The 13,352-nt window shown below is 39.0% G+C and overlaps 1 pseudogene; it reads left to right on the top strand.

Annotated features, from left to right (window-relative positions):
- Positions 1-5,406: 5,406 nt before the first annotated feature.
- LOC102477484 (elongation factor 1-alpha 1 pseudogene) lies at positions 5,407-6,729 on the top strand (annotated as a pseudogene).
- Positions 6,730-13,352: the final 6,623 nt, after the last annotated feature.

The following is a 13,352-nucleotide window of genomic DNA, read 5'->3' as shown; positions in this document are numbered from 1 at the left end:
AAGTAAAACTTAAAAATTAATGTCACAAATGGTGGATGTTTGTGGCCACAGGAGTAGATGAGACAACCTAAAGACAAAAAGGTCCAGTGATTAAGGAAGCCAGATTCCACATGGCTGAATGTGGTTTGAATCCCAGCCTGGAGGCTTCAAAAGCATGTCAGGCATGTGTGCATGTGTGCCCCAAATCCTGAGAGGATGGAGAAAAGGAGGGAATAGGATTGTGGCATTCTCTGTTTGGGAAGTCCGATGGGATTTCTCTCTGTCTCTCTGGTGATTGCCTGTGCTCTCTGGTCATAAAAAGAAATGAGGGGAGACCAGCAGTTAGCATAATGGCTATGTCGCTGGACTCCCACATAGTCAACTGTGGTTCGTGTGCTGGACCCGGTGGCTTAAAACTCATGCTGGGCACGTGTGCATGCTTGCCCAAGATCCCGAGAGGAGAATGGAGGAGAAGGGATTGCGGCGTGGCCATCCCCCCTGGGGGGATTTCTCGCTTTCTGTCTCTGTCTCTCTCTGTCTGTCTGGCGAGCGCATGTGCCCTATAGCGAAAACCTCTCAAAAAAAAAAAAAGAAAGAAAGAAATGAGGGAAAAAAGGGTTAAAGTCTTAGCAACTTTTGAATAATGTTTGCATTTAAGTTTACTGGGAATTTTCAGGTCTATGTGATATCTTAGGAGCCTATGAGCAAGGAGTAGTGAATATTTCAAAAGTTTGAGATAATTTGAAAAGAGACCATTGGACTTTGAGAAACAGTTAAGTAAGTTATTGGGGGCAGAAAGCAGATTTTTATGAGAAAGGAGTAGAGAGAATATGAAAAAGTACAAAATCTCATTTTAGAAGTTTGGCAGTAAGGAGAAGGGAAGAAATGGTCCCAGGGATTGACTGGTCAGCAAGACAAGGGGAAATCTTCATACGGCTGAGAGCTTTGAGCATGTTTGTGTCTGCAGTGGAGACATTTAAAATTATGCTGAAGTTGTTTCCCTTTTTTTCTTAAATGACATCTAGATAATCAAATTAAACTGCATAACAGCATTGTACTAGCAGTTTTATGGATGTAAGAAAAATTAGCCATATAATTTTAAAGTGAATTTTGCAACATGTTTCTCATTACTTATTTTTTAGCCTGTGTCTGCTCGGCTCCTCTCTGGAGCTGAAGTTTGGAACTAGGAGAGTTAGTCATGGTAATGAAGTCTGTTCTCATCGTCCAAGATCTTCAGGCATGGTGGCAAGTATGGACTTGAGGGGGCTGCTGTGGCATCAACCAAGTATTTAAAATCATAGAAAGCTTAAGAAGCCCATTGTTCTGTTTGGATATGCGAGTACATTTTCTTGTCAAGGCTTTTAAAGAGATTTTATTCTATCATTTCTGCCTTTTCCTTAAGGAAAAGAAAAAGATCATTTGGCAATACTTTATTTTGCAGACAAAATTGTTGAGGTATAGAATTTGCTTCTTGCCACTGGAGCTCTGGTGTCCTGGTGTCATTTTTGTGCAAAGGAATCCACAGAGGCTGCCAGCTGAATCTGTCTAAGGAAAAAAAATAACAATCTTGTGGAGCAAACAGCTGAGTCTGCCATCAAACATGATAAACATATTGTTTTCATTAAAAACTAATAGCCAGGCAGAGTTTTCAAACACAGAGGCAATAGAAAGTGGGGAAAAGATGGACAGAAGGTGGGGCAGGGATCCCCAGGAATAGCTTATCTGTTTTTTACAGTGAAATTAAACTGTTAATAAATTTCTTTTTTTAAAAGAATTATTTATTTTATTATCATCATTATTATTTTTCTTTAATTGGCTATAGGGCACAACAGAGAGAGAGAGAGAGAGAGAGAGAGAGAGAGAGAGAAAATCAGAAAGCAAGCTGCCAGGTCTGGGACTGGAACCAGTCAGCCATGTGGCAGTCCAGTGCCTTAACCATCATACATTTTTCTGGTCCCAACTGTTAATACATTTCTAAACATCTGTTCCTGCCTTTAATTCTTTGAAAGTCTCTACCCTGTCTGTCCACACTCCCGTCAAGTGAAAGCTGACATTGCCCCCTCCAGTTAATGTCCCCACCTGCATGGAGGGCTGTAAACTGCTGTCCTCTGGTAGAGGATGGATCTCCACTGAGAGCTGCACAGTGCAGATTTGCATGCAAGTCAAACCCAAGTACAAAAAAAAAGAGAGAGGAATGAACTTTTTGTGAGATCTGAAACAATCAGGAATGCAAGTTCATAAACTTGCATAAACCAGAATTTAATGGGGAAGGTATGCCACTCACTTGTTTGTCTTTACATCTTTGTAGAGTTGGTTGATTAGATGGTAGACACATTATACACCTATTATCTTGATCACTGTTTTAGAAAACATAGGGATCCAAATGCATAGGGGAAACATTCTTAGAATATATCCTCCTTCTTCCAGTAACACTGGTTTGCTTTGTGGTTTCCTTAGGTTGAATTAGAAGATCCTTAAGTAAAGGAACTTGTTCATATTAGTTAAAAAACAAGCAAACAAACAAACAAACAAAAATCCCTAAGCTATTCATGCAGTGTATCTTAAGGTATTTTCTTTGAAACACTTAAATTTTGTCATTGCTTGGGTTTCCTGGCCAACAACTATTGCTCAGTTCTGGACTAACAGACCCTGATTCTGTTGAAACACTTGGTAGCAGTGAGTAAGAGGGGAGTGCTCCCCCCACCTCAGGTGGTGAATGATTTTAAGTCTGTTTGTGCACTCTGTCTTCTCATTTATGATTGGTTTGGAGTGGGGCATATGAGTCAGTTCTGAGGAAAAGTCCAATGGGATTTCTAGGAAAGTTTTCTCCTACTCTTATAAGGGAGACATGGAAGAGGAAGCCCTCCCCACTTCCTACTTTTTTGTACAATTGTGTGAGGACATGGTGTTTATAGTTGTGGTAAACTCCAAGGGAATCCACCAAAGGAAATTGATAATACTGTTTAGTTATTGGCCTCACCTATTCTGGAAATTACTTCTAGGCTTCTGGTCATGAGAGATGATAAATGGTCTTATAATTTCAGCCATATGTAGTTGGGTATTTTGTACTTTGTAGTCAGAAACATTCTAATCGAGGCAGTAATTTACAAAGATCTCTCACATTATCTCCTTTGATTCTGCTAATAATCTTGTGAGGTATGTGATATTTGCAATCTATGGAAGACATTGGATCTCAAAATGTTGATGCATGTAACATCATGAAACAAGTAGCTAGCAGATTTAACATCGAGACTACAACTTTTATTTTTTTCTTTCATTGCCAGGGGTGCATGTGCTTGCCAGAAACAGAAAAAAAGAAAGAAAGAGAATGCACTTCTTAGTGGGGAATGATCTTGTTGCAATCTTTTCCCTCCATTTTTGGGCATGCATGCATATATGCCCAGTGTATTCTTCCAGCTGCTGGGCCGGGGACTCAAATCATGGTTGGCCATGTGGGATCTAGCTTCCTTAGCCATTCATTAAGCAATTGGGCTGGCTTGAGATTATAACTTCTGGAGACCACTCACATACTGTGTGTGTGTGTGTGTGTGTGTGTGTGTGTGTTTAATCACATTTTACTGTTTAATTTATATAGAGTGAAGTCCAGTAATAGTTTGCTAAAATGAGTGATGTTGTAATCTTCTGGAAATTTCCTTTATTCCTCAGGCAGATTCTGTTGAACTTTCATGTCTACTAAAGTTTGAATTCTTAGCACCTTGGCAGAACCTATCTTACAGTACTTAGATGTAAAGATTTGTGAAGATTTTTTTTTTCCACATTTGCCCTGTCTTCTTACTTTTCACTGATTTGTCCTGAAAATTCAGTCTACTTTCATTTCTAATGAATTGCCTCAGTTCAGAGAACCTTACTATGATATGAGAGCTTAAATAGAGCATAACCACCCAGGAGAACACCAGTCCTTTCTCTCTGATCTGCTATCTTTACTGGGCATGAGAAATGGTGATTCCCACTTTGGCAAGTGGTGGTTAGCCTCTCTACTTCGCACTGGCTCTGTCTTAGACCTAGTGAACTATCACTAGATCCTACCAGGCCCACTTCCATGTTGTTAGACTTCATGAAGACCTAGCATTATAATCCTATCCTTTACTTCATACACTATTTCTGGGAGAAAGTATAATTCTATTTCTCAGAGTTAATCGAGTTTCCTCAGAAAACAATGCCTGCAGCAAAAACTTACCAGGTGGTGCTTTATTGGAAGTTCAGTCCCAGAAATCTAGAGCAAAATGTAGTGGCTATATTACAGAGATGGTTATAGCTTTGCAATGTACACAGCTGGTTGGTCATTTTGTGAAACATCTTTAGGAACGTTTTATTATAGAACTACTGTGCATCAGAACTGTCCACAGAGGAAGAAAGGTGAGCAATTTTTGTGTTGAATTTTCCCTCCTTTTCTGTCTTGCATTGGTCCAAGTTCACCTCTTAAGTGATTAAGTCCCTGCACTTCCTGGTTGTGTTGTGTCACCAGACAGCCTCATAGGAAATCAGAGCCTCCGTAGATCCCGTGAGACTAGAACATAGGTTAACCTTTCTCATCCTGGCATATGCTGTCATACATCAAATCTGGTGGTGGCATTTGATACGGGCCTCTGGGTACAGTTTCTCCAGCTAGAAGTCAAGGGAAGTGGCCAAGTGTGGGTGCATGTCTTGTGAGCTAGGCTCATTGGATACGTGTGATGAAGAAACTGGATGCAAATCCAGTCTGTAGCTGAAAACAGATCTCTCATTCATTTTTTCCCTTCAGTTTTCTTTCTTCATTTTGAAAGGGCCAGGTGTCTCCCCATGCTGATACTCTCAGACCTACTTAACCATGGAAGAGCAGTTCCAGAGACGTAGGTAGATGCTTCAGTGCTTATTTTCATGAAATAAATTTGTTAATCTCTATCATCCCAAGTATATGTGAATTATGAAATCCAATGATCTATCTTCACTATACAGAACATTCTTTTTTTTTTTTTTTTTTGAGAGGTTTTCGCTATAGGGCACGTGCGCTCGCCAGACAGACAGAGAGAGACATAGAGACAGAAAGCAAGAAATCACCCCCCAGAGGGGATGGTCACACCGCAATCCCTTCTCCTCCATTCTCCTCTCAGGATCTTGGGCACGCATGCACATGTGCCTGGCGTGAGTTTTAAGCCACCGGGTCTGGGACGCAAACCGCGGTGGACTGCGTGGGAGTCCAGCGACATAGCCATTATGCTAACTGCTGGTTCCCCAGAACATTATTTTTAATTGGAAGAAAATGAATTTGTTTTAAGAACTTGAGGTCTTCTTGATATCAACTAGTTTTGTGTTATGACAATCATTACATTTTATTAGAGCAGAATAAAAATCTAAGGCACTTTTATTGCAAGGGGTTTGCCACCAGAACACAGGTGTTGTGAAAACCACTGCTAAATCAAAATCAAAATGGGAAAGAAGACTTGCATCAACATTATTGTCATTGGACATGTAGATTCTGGCAAGCCCACCACTGCTGGCCATCTGATCTACGAATGTGGTGGGATTGACAATAGAACCATCAAAAATTTGCGGAGACTACTGAGATTGGAAAGAGCTCCTTCCAGTATTCCTGGGTCTTGCATAAACTGAAAGCTGAATGTGAGCGTAGTATCACCATTGATAATCTCCCTGTGGAAATTTGAGACCAACAAGTATTATATGACTATCATTGATGCCCCAGGACACAGAGACTTTATCAAAAACACAATTATAGGCACATCTCAGGCTGACTGTGCTGTCCTGATTGTTGCTGCTGGTGTTGGTGAATTCAAAGATGGTATCTCCAAGAATGGGCAGACCTGTGAGCATGCCCTTCTGGCTTACACACTGGGTGTGAAACAACTAATTGTTGGTGTTAACAAAATGGATTCTACTGAGCCACCCTACAGTCAGAAGGAATATGAGGAAACTGTGAAAGAAGTCAGCACCTACATTAAGAAAATTGGCTACAATCCTGACACAGTAGCATTTGTGTCCATTTCTGGTTGGAATTGTGAAAACATGTTAGAGTCAAGTGCTAATATGCCATGGTTCAAGGGATGGAAAGATACCGCTGAAGATGACAATGCCAGTGGAACTACACTGTTTGAAGTTCTGGATTGCATCCTGCCACCAACTCGTCCAACTGACAAGCCCTGGCGTCTGCCCCTCCAGGATGTGTACAAAATTGGTGGTATTGGCACTGTCCCTGAGGGCCAAGTGGAGACTGATGTGCTCAAACCTGGTATGGTGGTCACCTTTGCACCAGTCAGTGTGACAACTGAAACAAAGTCTGTGGAAATGTGCCATGAAGCTCTGAGTGAAGGTCTTCCTGGGGACATTGTTGGCTTCAATGTCAAGAATGTATCTATCAAAAATGTTCGATGTGGCAGTGTTGAACAACTCACATTACTTGCCAGTTTGCTGAACTGAAAGAAAAGATTGATCACTGTTCTGGTAAAGAGCTGGAGGATGGCCCTCAATTCTTGAAATCTAGTGATGCTGCCATTGTTGATATAATCCTGGCAAGCCCATGTGTGTTGAGAGCTTCTCTGACTATGCTCCTCTGGGTCGTTTTGCTGTTCGTGATATAAAACAGACAGTTGCCGTGGGTATCATCAAAGCCATGGACAAGAAGGCTGCTGGAGCTGGCAAGGTCACCAAGTCTGCCCAGCAAGCTCTGAAGGCTAAATGAATATCCTTAATTCCTGCCATCCCAGTCTTAATCAGTGTGGAAGAACAGTCTCAGAACTGTTTGTCTCAATTAAGTTTAATAGTAAAAACTGGTTAATGATAACAATGCATTGTAAAAACTTCAGAAGGAAAGGGTAATGTTTTCTGGGCCATTTTGGTTTTTTGTGTGCGACAATTTTAAGTTATTAATTTTTAAAATAGGTACTTTTTAATGGGAACAACTTGTCCAAAAATCTGTCACAGAATTTGGAGACCCATTAAAACAAACTATAATGAGAAAAAAAACAATCTAAGACTTGTTTTGTCTTACACACTGTGTTTTTATTTATTATTATTTTTAAAAATATGAACAGAAAGACAGAGAGGGGGGAGAGAGAGAGAGAGAGAGAGAGAGAAGAGAGAGAGAGAGAGAGGGAGAGAGAAAGCCACTAGGTCCAAACTAGAACCATAGTCGGCCATGTGAGAGTCCAGTACCTTAATCACCACGCCACCGGCAGGCTCCCACATTGTGTTAAGCTGAAATTTTGATCTTCTCTATTGTTTTTATAAACACATAGAAATGGTGAATTTAAATATAGTCACACACTGCATAACATGGTTTTTGTCAACAATGAACTATGTTCATGACAATGGTTCTGCAAGAACCACTTTTCAGTGGAGTTGAAAAGTTTCCTTCTCCCAGTGATCTTGTAGCTGCCGTAATGCTGTAGTGCAATGCATTACCAACATGCTTATGGTGACGCTGGTGTTAACAAACCAGTTACACTGGCTGCCAATAAAAGAATAGCACGTGTGATCATGTGCAGTATATAACACTTGATAGTGATAATAAATAAGTCTGTTACTGGTTTATGTTTTTACTATACTCTTCTGCATAATCTTACAGTATACTCCTACTCATAAACAAATTGACAGTATGCTGTGTGATGCTGCATACATATCATGTTCACTGTATCTCTTGATTGCATCATTTTCTCTCGTGCTTAATTTCATCTCATGCAGTTCTGTGCATCGTGACCCTTCCAGTGGGACAATATGTGAAGGCGGAAGACAGTGATAGTGCTGATCCTGACCCTGTGTAGACCTAGGCTAATGTGTGTGTTTGTGTCTTTGATTTTAACCCAAATGTTTAAAAAGGAAAAAAAAAGAATTGAGAAATTTAAGAACAAAAATACTTTTGGAATAAGAATATAAAACAGAAAATATTTTTGTACATAAAACGTCTATACAATTTTTTTTTCTGTACAACTCACTTGTGTTTTAAGTGATATTACAAAACATGAACAAGTTTAAAAATTACAAAGTTGATAGAGTGAAAGGTTCAGTAGGCTTAGGTTGATTTACTGTGGAAGAGTGAAAACTGCTTTTTATTTATTTCATTTACAGTATTTATAAAGTCTACACTGTTACTGGTTTATGTTTTTACTATACTCTTCTGCATAATCTTACAGTATACTCCTACTCATAAACAAATTGACAGTATGCTGTGTGATGCTGCATACATATCATGTTCACTGTATCTCTTGATTGCATCATTTTCTCTCGTGCTTAATTTCATCTCATGCAGTTCTGTGCATCGTGACCCTTCCAGTGGGACAATATGTGAAGGCGGAAGACAGTGATAGTGCTGATCCTGACCCTGTGTAGACCTAGGCTAATGTGTGTGTTTGTGTCTTTGATTTTAACCCAAATGTTTAAAAAGGAAAAAAAAAGAATTGAGAAATTTAAGAACAAAAATACTTTTGGAATAAGAATATAAAACAGAAAATATTTTTGTACATAAAACGTCTATACAATTTTTTTTTCTGTACAACTCACTTGTGTTTTAAGTGATATTACAAAACATGAACAAGTTTAAAAATTACAAAGTTGATAGAGTGAAAGGTTCAGTAGGCTTAGGTTGATTTACTGTGGAAGAGTGAAAACTGCTTTTTATTTATTTCATTTACAGTATTTATAAAGTCTACAATAAATGTCTGAGACCTCCGCATTCACTCACCATTTCCTTCACTAACTCACCATTCCCTTCACTAACTCACTTCCAGTTCTTTGCCCCATTCATTATAAATACCCTGTACCAGTTTTTATATTTCTACTATATTTTTGCTATGTCTTTCCTATGTTTAGAAACACAAAAACCATTGTGTTATAATTGCCGATGGTATTCAAAATGGTAGCATACTGTATAGGTGAGTAGCCTAGGAGCAACAAGCTACACCATATAGCCAAGGTGCAGAGTAGGCCACGCCATCTAGGTTCATGGAAGCACACTTCATGATATTTACACAAGATGAAATCACCCAAGAATGCATTTCTCAGAATATATTCTTCTCATTACGCAACACAGGACTGTAAATAAGTCAGAGACAGGAAGCACTGTATTAGTTTCATGGGAGGAGATGAGAGTGGCCAGACTTTTGAATGGTATAGTTCCTCCTTATCTAAATAGTCTGATGTTTGTGAAAATTTTCCACAAAGGACTCACCTTCCTTCAGCAGTAAGCTAACCTCCACAGATGAATTTCTTCTCTGTGAATAAATCTCTCAGCAATATATTTGGGAACTTGTGTCTGTAAGAACAACTTTGGAGACATAAAGCTGATTTAGTGTCTAATGTTAGTACAAATAATTGAGCTGCATTCCTTTCAGTGTTTGTCACCCGCAAATGCAATTTAACCAATGATTATTGGTGAAATGTATCACATGTGCCACAAGAAGCCCAGGAATCCCATTCACTGTGGTAAGGACACAGCCTCTGTCATGTGGCACACGTTCCCATCTTAACCTCATATTGCTAATCAGGCCCTGCAGCTCATGGCATGTTTGTGACAAAGCGGAAACATTTCAGCTATACCCATAACCATAGCCTGGAGTGATTTATGATTTGGGTGAAAAAGTGCTCTGAGTTTTGTTGAACACTGTTAAAACAGCTTTTGAAGAAGAGTGGCTGCTAGTGGGGAATATGTCAACTACAGATGATCTAATAGGACCAATAATAATTTACTTTGGAATGTTAGAGCATGGTGCCTGGGATTTAGACTTTTTTTTTTTTTTTTTTCAGAGAGGGTTTTTCTAGAGGGTGTATGCACTCGCCAGAAAGACAGAGAGAGACGGAGAAATAGAAAGCAAGAAATTACCCCCCGGGGGGATGGCCACACCGCAATCCCTTCTCCTCCATTCTCCTCTTGGGATCTTGGGCACAGATGCACACGTACCCAATGTGAGTTTAAGCCAATGGGTCTGGGACTCGAACCGTGATCAACCGTGGGAGTCCAGTGATATAGCCATTATGCCAACTGCTGGTCCTGACATTTTTTTAAAATTTCTATTCTCATCATTTATTAGCTCTTCATAGTAGTATAATTTTAAAATTTCTAAACCTTGGTGTTTTCCTCTGCAAAATAGGAAAACTAATATTAACTTCAAAGGACCATTGATAAAATGAAATGAGTAACCTTACAGAACTACTAGACTTACTGTCTGACACATAGTAGGTACTCAACATGCGTTCTACCTTTCTACTTCTCTTTCTTTTTCTGCCCAGTACTCCATGCCCCCAACATTCCTATAGGACAGGTTCTTGTAGACTCCACTGGTCGTTTTATAAGATAGTTATTCCTGATCTCCTCTCTGAGTGCTTTCTATTATTCATTCTAGAAACGCAATGTTTCTTTTCCCAGCATTTCTTGCATGTAGCGTTGGAGGATACACTTCTGGCCAATGGAATCAAAAAGGAAGTCTGGTGAGAGTTTCCAGGGAAGGTTTTGCTTTGCTGATAAACAAACAGAAACAGCTGAAAACATCCTCTTTTCTTCCTATGTTGAATTCCTGGGTGTACAATAATATTTTCTAGTGCTATAGGAAATTATACAACTGACTATCAAAAAGGTTTATGAATTTATTTTAGAGTATGAGTAAACAGAATAATGGGTATTTATTGAATGTCCTTGATGAACAAGCTACAACACTAACCACTCTGCAGGCATTACCTCACTTAATCCTCACAACAACCCTTTGAGGCAAGTATTCCTATTATTTCCACTTCAGAGCAAGGAGGCTTGCTCCAAGGAGGGCCGAGGAACCTACCACAGAGGAGTCACACAGAGAAGGAGCACTGGAGATGGAATTTGAACTTGGATTACCTGATTCCTTAACCATGCTAGCCCTGCTACTGAAGAAATGATAGACTTGATGTACGAGTTCCCAGTTACGACTCCAAGACAAGTTTTTAAGTAGCAGAACAGTAGAGCATCGACATCTGTAACTGAGGATTGCTAGGTCCTTTAACATCCTCAAGAACATTCCCTCCATAGATTAAAAAATGAGTAGCTAGTAAGAGGCAGATATTGAGCTGAGCACCAAGTCTGGGAAGATGGGAAAGAAACACAGCTTTGCCTCAGAAGGCTTAGAGTCTAGGTCAGAAAGAATCTCACTCGTTACTCATTTCATTATTGCTTTATGAAGCAGTACCCTATGTCAGCCTTTGCCATTATAACCCAAATCCCATAAAACAGTATAATTTCTAAAAGATGATATATGTAAATGTAAATTAATATAATCATCTGCAACTTCTAATTGAATTGTCTACGTTATTTTTTTCCATACTTCTAAATGATGGAAAATCAATAGAAAAATTGAAACAGCTTTTCGTTTTTGGAGAGTTTTTTGATATAGGGCGCATGTGCTTGCCAGAAAGACAGAGAGAGAGAAAGCAAGAAATCCCCCCGGGGGCGGGTAGCCACGCCACAATCCCTTCTCCTCCATTCTTCTCTCAGGACCTTGGGCATGCATGCACAAGTGCCCGGCATGAATTTAAGCCACTGGGTGTAGGACTCAAACCACCGTCAACTACATGGGGGTCCAGCAACACAGCCATTATGCCATCTGCTAGTCCCTGAAACAGCTACTTTTAGTAACCTCTACAACAGGGTTAATAATTACCTTGTACCAGGGCCAGCAGGTGGCGTGGTGGTTAAGGGTGCTGGATTGTCATGGCCAACACGAAATGAGTCCTGGACCTAGTGACTTGCTTTCTCACTTTCCCTTGCTTTCTCTCTCTCACCGTCTCTCCCTGGTCAACTTGAAAGAAAGAAAATAAAGGAAGAGAAAGAAGGAAATAAGAAAGAAAGGAGTTTAAAATCATAAAAATAATTATTTTATAAAAATAGTAATTACCTTGTACTTCGGTTGAAAAATTCCTTGGTAATTCTTTTGAACTGGTATATCAGTATTATTCCTGTAATAATTTTATAGCCTCTGGTGATAGAGATGTCTTTTACTAGCACAAAACTCACTTATTTTATGGCTAAGGTTTACTGACATTTATTAAGTTTCAATTAAAGTTTATTCATTTACTTCTCCCATAAGAAATAGGGGCAGGGGAAAAGGAGAGACTGTGGGTGTGAGTGTGTGTGTGTGTGTTCTCCAACAGGGTCTTTATACCATAATCCATCCCTAGCCTTTATCAGTCATGGTCATGAGTGCCCAGTGTGCACAAGGAAACTGGGAAGTGAACCTGGAAACTTCCAATGGCTTCTACATCATGGAGCATTGCATTATCACTGAGCCACATATTTTCTTTGTCTTTTTTCTTCTGTCTAAAAAGTGAATAGCTGAAAAAAAGTTCTATTATCTTGTGGTATTCTACAGGAACACCACATGATAGACTTAAGTCATTGAAGTCTTAATTCATGCATTATATTTTTCTTCAGGCTTTTTATTTCCCTCTTACCTGATCCAGTAAGATGGGTCCTTGTAGTTCCTTACCCTATAGACTTTACACAGGGAAAGTAGAAATATTTTCATGTCAGTAGTTTCTTTTACTTTTTGTAAAGGCTAAATTACTTACCCATGAACCCAGTTCAGATTTCTCACATGAGCTCTTGCTGCTAAGAATGTACAAGGGACTGACATGAAGAGATCATTAATGAAGTAATTTTTCAGTATGTAATTGGTTAACAGATGTACAGTTAGCATAGATGTTAGTGTACTCTCAGTGAAAGGGTATTTATACCATGTATTCAAACAGACAGTTATTCACCAACAGTTTTATTTATAACTGGCTGAAAGATTTCTGTTTTACTTTTTTTTTTTTTTTCTGTTTTACTTTTTTTTTATGATAGGGCGCATGCTCTCACTGGAGTCAGAGAGAGAAAGTGAGAACTCATCCCCAGGGAGAATAGACATGACTCAATCCCTTCTCCAGTCTCTTCTCCGGATTTTAGATATGCACACTCATGCACCCATCATGTTTTTCAGGTTGCTAGGTTTGGGACTCAAACCATACAGTCGCCAAAGATGTCTTCTTAAATTATAATGTTGTAAATCCATTGAAAACAAAGATAATTGAAATTTGGGTTTTTAACAAATCTTCATTTGGAGTCCTGTAGGTTAATTCTTCATGTTCTTTACTTTTATTAATTTAATTGAATTTTCTCTTTTTTAGTTTTGAATTGATATTTTAAAAGTTACAGGGTAAAGAGAAATTATATAAACTATTGATTTGTTTAAGTGGGCAAACAATTGGTTATACGCCTATGTTTAAAAAAATCTCTTCCAAGATATTGCTTTAGGAAACGAGTCTGGATTTAATTTGTGAGAAACACACTAATTGAAAAAAAATGAAAATACTATCTTCTGCTCACATTTGTGCACATTAAAAATCTGCTGACATGTCTTTAA

This window comes from Tupaia chinensis, unplaced genomic scaffold, assembly GCF_000334495.1.
Source record: "Tupaia chinensis unplaced genomic scaffold, TupChi_1.0 Scaffold000489_1, whole genome shotgun sequence".
NCBI classification, from domain to species: domain Eukaryota; kingdom Metazoa; phylum Chordata; class Mammalia; order Scandentia; family Tupaiidae; genus Tupaia; species Tupaia belangeri.
This window is presented reverse-complemented; position numbering and strand designations above follow the sequence as displayed.